This window comes from Papio anubis, chromosome 9 (genome assembly GCF_008728515.1).
Source record: "Papio anubis isolate 15944 chromosome 9, Panubis1.0, whole genome shotgun sequence".
In the NCBI taxonomy this organism is placed as follows: domain Eukaryota; kingdom Metazoa; phylum Chordata; class Mammalia; order Primates; family Cercopithecidae; genus Papio; species Papio anubis.
Genome location: NC_044984.1, coordinates 14,262,343 through 14,270,243, shown reverse-complemented (window position 1 = coordinate 14,270,243; position 7,901 = coordinate 14,262,343). Strand labels below are relative to the sequence as shown.

At 40.2% G+C, this 7,901-nt stretch overlaps 1 protein-coding gene across 1 annotated transcript in view; it reads left to right on the top strand.

Annotated features, from left to right (window-relative positions):
* The first annotated feature begins 3,035 nt into the window (after positions 1-3,035).
* The window catches only part of RERG (RAS like estrogen regulated growth inhibitor), a 125,832-nt gene continuing 120,966 nt past the window's right edge, over positions 3,036-7,901 (top strand). Inside the window, exon 1 of the mRNA XM_009180286.4 lies at positions 3,036-3,121. The gene's annotated coding sequence lies outside the window, so the exon portion shown is untranslated. The remainder of the gene's footprint in view (positions 3,122-7,901) is intronic.

Sequence of the window (7,901 nt, the reverse complement as noted above, 5' to 3'; positions counted from 1 at the left end):
TAAGAACATTACAAAAATGCTATCTCAGTGTTAGAGATTGTTGTTTTCATTCTTATTGACAATAGGAAGCTGATAGAGTAATTATTACACTCTAGGACATTAATCACTTCCATTCATGTCTATTGCATTATGTGAGAAGTAATGTGTCTCAGAGACAACTTTGTGGGAGCTCATTGCCTAACTCATTGCCCCTGACTTGCTGGACACAGAGGAAAATCACATATTTCCATTCTTTATCTTTAAAATGAGAAAAATGCATGTCTGCTTCCCAGTTAGGTTACATATATCAAATCAAGTGCTCCTAATTTAGTGTTTATCAGTTTCTCCATCCTAAGATTTTCCTTGCCCAGTTTCCTCTGTGATTAAAAGAAACTGGCAATTATTTTAGTCTGATTTTAATCTGTGTTTCAGAGTTTAAACCTGTTGTTTTATATTAAAATGTGGAAGCAAATAACTGTTAAAAAAATTTATGGAATTAATCTAATGCAGGGGTAAAAATTCTGTTCTTGTTGTTAACAAATTCTTACTATTAAATTCCTAAATTAACTATTCCTTGAACCAAAAGTAACATAAGTATGTTGTCACAAAATATTAAAACCAAAATCCTGTAAAGTAGCCAGTGATCGGTTTCCGTCCACATAGGGTAGACCTGAGGAAACTTCCATCATTTATTAAGTACCTATAAAGTGAGGGTCACTTCACTATAAAGTGGAGGTTTAGATACATAACAGGCAATGTTTCTGAGACCAGCTCAGTCATGGAGACCCTAACCCAGCAGCGCTAGTGGAATTAAAGACACACACACAGAAATATAGAGTGTGGAGTGGGAAGTCAGGGGTCTCACAGCCTTCAGAGCTGAGAGCCTTGAACAGAGATTTACCCACATATTTATTGACAGCAAACCAGTCATAAGATTTACTAAAAGTATTCCTTACGGGAAATAAAGGGATGGGCCGGAATAAAGGGATGGGCTCTGGCTAGTTTTCTGCAGCATGAACATATCCTTAAGGCACAGATCGCTCATGCTATTGTTTGTGGTTTAAGAACGCCTTAAGTGGTTTTCTGCCCTGGGTGGGCCAGGTGTTCCTTGCCCTCATTCCGGTAAACCCACAACCTTCCAGCGTAGGCATGGGCATCATGGCCATCACGAGCATGTCACGGTGCCCAGAGATTTTGTTTATGGCCAGTTTTGGGGCCAGTTTATGGCCAGATTTTGGGGCCTGTTCCCAACACAATGTCTTATAGGGAGTATCCAAATCTCAGACTCTTCTTATCCTACCAAGGTTGCTAGAGAGTTTTACATCAGTAGAACGCCTCCCTCACTGTAGCAAAGGAAGGGGCAATGGAAAACATCCCTCAAAACCACAGTGGGGCCGGGTGCAGTGACTCATGCCTGTAATCCCAGCACTTTGAGAGCCCAAGGCAGGCAGATCACTTGGGGCCAGGAGTTTTAGACCAGTCTGGCCAACAGACTGGTGAAACCCCATCTCTACTAAAAATACAAAAATTAGCCAGGTGTGGTGGTGCATGCCTGTAGTCACAGCTACTCGAGAGGCTGAGGCAGGAGAATGACATGAATCCGGGAGTCGGAGCTTCCAGTGAGCTGAGATCGCGCCATTGTACTCCAGCTTAGGTGACAGAGCAAGACTCTATTTCAAAAAAAAAAAAATCACGGTAAACACTTTGTGGAAAGGAACACCCTGGTCTCTTAAGACTAAAGGTAATTCCTAGTGGACTGCTTTAAGGTAATGGAGGTTGATGAAAGCTAAAACATCACGTGTGTTACTTGAAAGCTGGAGATCCAGGAGCACAGTTATGTGACAGCTGGAGACAGCAACGTAGGCAGAGCTCTGGACAGGAGTCAGAAGCACCAGAGTCCTTGACTCCAACATAGGGGAGCTGAAACAAATCAGTAAGAAAAAAACAAACGATCCCACCAAAAAGTGGGCTAATGACCTGAATAGACAATTCTCAAAAGAAGATATAAAAATGGCCAACAAACATATGAAAAATGCTCAACATCACTAATGATCAGGAAAAAGCAAATCAAAACCATAATGTAATGCCACCTTATTCCTGCAATTTGTCCCATAATTAAAAAATTAAAAACAAAAACCAGTAGATGTTGATGTGGATGTGGTGAACAGGGAACACTTCACTGCTGATGGGAATGTAAACTAGTACAGCCACTATGGAAAACAGTGTGGAGAGTCCCTAAAGAACTAAAAGTAGAACTACTGTTTGATCTAGCAATCCCAGTACTGGGTATCTACCCATAGGAAAATAAGTCATTATACAAAACAGATACTTGCACACTCATATTTATAACAACACAATTCACAGCTGAAAAATCATGGAACCAACCCAAATGCTCATCAACTGAGTGGATAAAGCAACCGTGGTATATATATACAATGGAATATTACTCAGCCATAAATAGGAATGAATTAACAGCATTTGCAGTGACCTGGGTGAGATTAGAGACTATTATTCTAAGTGAAGTAACTCAGGAATGGAAAACCAAACATAGTATGTCCTCACTGATATGTGGAAGCTAAGCTATGAGCACGCAAAGGCATAGAATGATACAATAGACTTTGGGGACTTGGAGGGAAGGGTGGGAGGGGGATGAGGGATAAAAGACTACAAATAGGGTGCAGTGTATACTGCTCAGTGATAGGTGCACCAAAATCTCACAAATCACCACTAAAGAACTTACTCATGTAACCAAAGACCACCGGTACCTCAAAGGCTTATGGAAAAAATAAGAAGTTGATAAGGGGAGGGTGAGTGGTCAGAAGCCCAGTGGGGCCTTTGAGTAGGTCTTATGAAAGGAAGGAGCCTAGGTGATGGAACCTTGAAGAAGTGACCTAACTTCCTTGGGGACAGACCTCAACAGAATTTAGAACTCTGGTAACTAGATACCCACATTCTAGGGATAGCTCCATATCCAGCCATTGGTGGGGATGCTCAAGAGAGCAAGATGTTCTCCTGCTGTATCTCCATTTGTCTATGTCCTTGTCTCAACAAAGGCCAAAGTGAGAATCTTTCCAAAGACTGCGGACATTCGCTGAACCCTCACCCTCGACGCCTCTGGTCATTTGACAGAAGGCACCCACAGGTAACACAGGGCAGCCCAGGGGTAGACCCTTCCAGGCCAGGCCTCAGCTGTGATCCAATCAGGGCTGTTCCTTACCCCTCCCCATCACCATGTGTTTTAGGGAAGCAAGAGATGAGGGGCTCTCCCTGGACAGGAGTAGGTTGTCAGGGGTTGGGAGCCAGGTGGGTCTGTCAGATTCATACTCTGGTCATGGCTGGCAGGATGGGAAAGGGAGTGTTGGGGACAAAGCTTTTCTTTTCACATGTTCAGCCTGAGACTTCAATCTGTCATCTAGCTTCCTCTCTGACTGGAGATTCTCTGCAGATGCTCCTATGTGCCTGATCTTGGGAGGAAAGTTCTAATCTGGGTGACCACCTGGGGAAACAGCAAGGCTGGTCATTGACGCCACTTGGCCTGGCTTTTGGACACTGTCTTTTCAGAGTTCCATACAACATATCAAGCGGGATCTGTTGGATGGATTCACCTTCTCCATCTCCTTCAAAGAAGGGCAGGTATACCATGCCACCAACCATGACCAGCAGTGTTCTAGGGTGAGAGTAGGCACCGAGCGGTCCCCAGAGACAGCCACCTGTCAGAAGATGGTGAACCCAGGACATATAAACTAATATGGAAATCCCTGGGCTCTGTCCTAGGGCTTTCCCAATTGAGTCACTGACCCCTCCCAGAGGAATCTGGCTGACATTATTCCCCAGTAGCAACTTGATTACATGCAAAATCCCTTTCACCTCCTTGTGGGAGGATCAGAGAAAACACCATGAGTATCTCTGCATGTTGCCACAGTTTTGTTTTAACTTCCAACCCTAGATATCTCATATAGCACGCAGTTCCATGGCCCTGCTAGACGTCCTCCAAGACTCACAGTCCAACATTTACCGGGGAGGTTTTTACACAAAAGTAAGGCTGTTACACAAAAAAGGAGGTGAAGCTACTCCATGCATTTGTCTGTAAAGGGTCATCACACAGAACTCATCCCTCTAGCCCCATCAGGGAGGAGCTCCATTGGGAGGTGCCCTCACATGGCATCATACCATTCCTTAAGGGAAGCCATTTCCCATAGCAGGTCAGCCTCTCAATGCTGGTGGATCCTGTCGTGATAAGATTCCATTTCCGTGCAGCTGTTCTGTGGGGAGCATCCTATGTGTGTCCTAATAGGCTGGAATAGTTTTCCAGAGCTGCCATAATACGACACACAGACTGAAGAGCTTGACCACAGAAGTTTAGTTTCTCACAATTTTGGAGGATAGAAGTCCAACATCAAGCTGTCAGTCTGGGGTGGTTTCTCTGAGCCCTCTCTTCTTAGCTTGGAGATGGCTGTCTTCTGTCTCTGTATTCAGAGGCATATTCAGAGCTTTTTTGTGTCCTAAACACCTTTCCTTATAAGACCTGTGGTCATATTAGATTAGGGTACACACCAATAAACTCACTTCACCTTAAAAAAGAAAAGAACCTGTCTCACAGACACACAATTTAATAGAGAAGAGTCTGGATTCCAACCTATGCTGTTCCTGATCTTATCCATGATGTTATTACCCCAGTTAACATCTGGCAGGAATTAATTTATCAGACTGCTTCTGTCACCAGCCAGAATCTAAGAGAATAAGACATCAGACAGGTTTATTTGATGGAGGGATAAAGAGAAGGAGGGAAAATGGAGATGTATGATATGAGTATGCTACAGAGAAAGTACAGACTCAGCTTAGAGCATGGTGGATTTGGGCATCTGGAAGTCAATAGATAAAAGAATGGAATCCCTAGAATAGATAATTGTAAAATAGGTTATTCATTTAGCTCCTACCAGTTTTTGCTTCTAATTGTCTCCTGGTCTCAGATTTTGACTTTGATAAACCTGCCTCTCTTCCTTTCTGCCCTTCTGCCATTTGACAGCCCCCTAGGCTTTCATATCTGCATGTTTTAAACTTGGCTTGTCCTGTTGAGCCTGTAACCCAATCCCTCCCAATGTTCTCTGGTTGGGGTGGCAGGTCAGCTAATATTAGGCAAATATTTCTATAGTTCTTTGTAGTGTGCTACAAGGATAGATACATGTGAGAGCTTCTTTTCAGGCATGCATTCTCCTTTTCTTCCACCAGCCAGGATCAACACACTTGAAAACCTCGAATTTTTCCTCTTCTGCTGTGCATTCACCACTCTATGTGATGCGCAACACATACATTTTAAATGTTTTTTAAATGTTTAAATATAGTTTTGATGAGAGATCTGCTTAATTGATTTGCAAAATCTTAACAAAATGACTAGATGGGATCTATCAAGGCTACATCTGAGGAGGTTCATTAACTTTATGACATTATGATAAAATGACATTATGATAAAAACAAAACTATAGAATCTGAGAATGGCTACATTATGTTGTGGACTCAGGAATAATTATGTGCATTTGCACATGTTGCAGAGTAGTCTTTTGACATCATTGTCCTTTGCTATTCAATCGTGTTGAAGGATTAGTAAGAGCCCTAGAGGCAGCAGCTAAGATAACCATCTCTCTGCTTATTGGTTTCCAGATGTGTTTTCATACACAATCCAGATTCTACTGATGATCTTCTATTAATCCTAGGTTATTATTTCACTCTCAGCTGTAACATTCACTTCTTTTGTAGCAGTATTGAAAAATCCTCAGTTCTTGTTTTAGTTAAAAGTTCACTTTAATTACAGATCTTTAAACTATTAACATAGAAAGGAAATTGCTTTCTTCCATTTTTGAAACACCTAGATACAGCTTTATAATTGCTTGTTTATTTTGCTCACCTCTGAAATTCTGAGCCATGGATACATTTAAAAAGTAAATTGTAAATTTTGGTTTTTGTGTTTCAATAAGCTCCAGCAACTCTATCCTTCAATATTATAATTCAGCTAAAGGTAAAGGGAAAAACATAAGGGCAAACCATCTGTGTAATGGAGAAAAAGACACTGATAGCAAGGCAACTGAAAAGGTGACTGCACTGGAATCCAGCTTTTATAAAAGTGAGCCCCTGCTCAGCCAGCCCTGCAGGGACACTAATATGCAAAGGACCAGCATGATTGACAGTAGCGTGACTCTCATGCTCAGTCCCAGAGTTTGACATAAATGACAGCATCTTTTAATTGACTTCCATGCCTTTCTGTCATCATCCTTCATGAACAAGCTGGCTAAAATAATATTCACAGCCACCAGAGAAAAGTATATGAGGTATCATCTTGACAGTGTTCATTTAAAAGATGTAACTGCAAAATCCAACCATTTTACATGTTTGCACTGATGATCTTGCTTCTGATGGACCAGTTTCCCTTGACAAGCTTTTCCAACCATCTCTAGAATACATGTATTCATTTTCCAGTTTATATACTTTTTAGTTTTAAAAATATGATATAATTTTTATTTTGCCAGCTAATGCAATACATATATCTTCATTATAAGATAAGCTAAATAAAACAGACTAAAACATTACAGATAAGCCTAGCACCCCCTTATCTACCCACACCAACCCCAGACACTTCTCCAACGGGACTTTCATCTGTTAGCTTTCTATCCTTCATACATTTACTATGAAATCATGTGTGTCTCCACATAGAAATTATGTAGACTTATTTTTTCACATGAATGGCATCAGATTTTATGTATTGCCCCTTGTTTTGTCTTGGAGATATTTTATGTCAGTATATATGAATTTATCTCATTAAAATGATGAATAATATGTCTAATATAAAAATGTACTTTTAGATGGTTAAAAATTACATAAATGGTATTTGGTATATAGTTCCTTAGTACCATGACAACACAGTTGAAATCAGTGAGGTACATCTGTATGTAGTGAAATGAAAAGATCTCTAAAGCACAGTGAATGAGAAAAAGAACAATTTGTACATTATGATTCAATATGTAAGAATTTTTTAAAATGCATATTTATGGGGGTGTAGGGGTGTGTGTGTGTGTGTGACTGAGTACACACACAAAGGAGGGAGAATAGATCCTAAACTGTTAAAGTAGTTCGTTTTATTTGAGTGTTGGCTTTAGATTTTGGCGTGTGTTTTCATCTTTATCAATGTCTTATTTGATGTATACTGGCAGCATTTTGGAAAGACTTAGCTGGGGATAGCTAGCCAGATGAAATATTAAACCAGAAATTACTATGTATCTGTTTCATGCTCAATCATCCACAGATCATACATATTTTATTGTATTTATTTTATTCAACAATACTGAAAATGAATCAGGCTCTATCTCCATGCCAGCCACTATGTAAATAAGCAAAACTGTAATATTTTCCACCTTCCACAGTTTTCCCTGAGTTAGCTGCTTATTGGCATCAGTTGGTGGCTGTTATTAAACATTAGGATCTCTGTATCAACTGGATTCATTAAACGATGATTTCATTTCAGAAGAGTTTCTACTTTCAACCCTATGTAAGAGACAGAATGGAGGGAAAACTATTCTAGCTCATGTGGCTTCTTGACCTTTTTTAACCATAGATGATAAGTTGGATTTTGTAAGGTTCAAAAAATGTTCCAGTTTGGAATTGTTTTTACGTATCATTAAGGTAAAGGTAGGAAGTACAAAACCACGTGAACTATCCTATATAAGTAAATGTAGTTTTTCACATTGACCCTGTGGTAAGCTAAATTTTGCTTTTATTATGTTATTCCAGGTCCCACAAATTGTCAGAACTTTACAAATGTGTTTCTAATCCCCCGCCAGTTTATTAGATAAAGATCCTCCAATAGCATCTGAGCAGCATTAACCTCCAATGGAATGTATTATTCTATTTGAATTTATTAATTTCATCAAGAT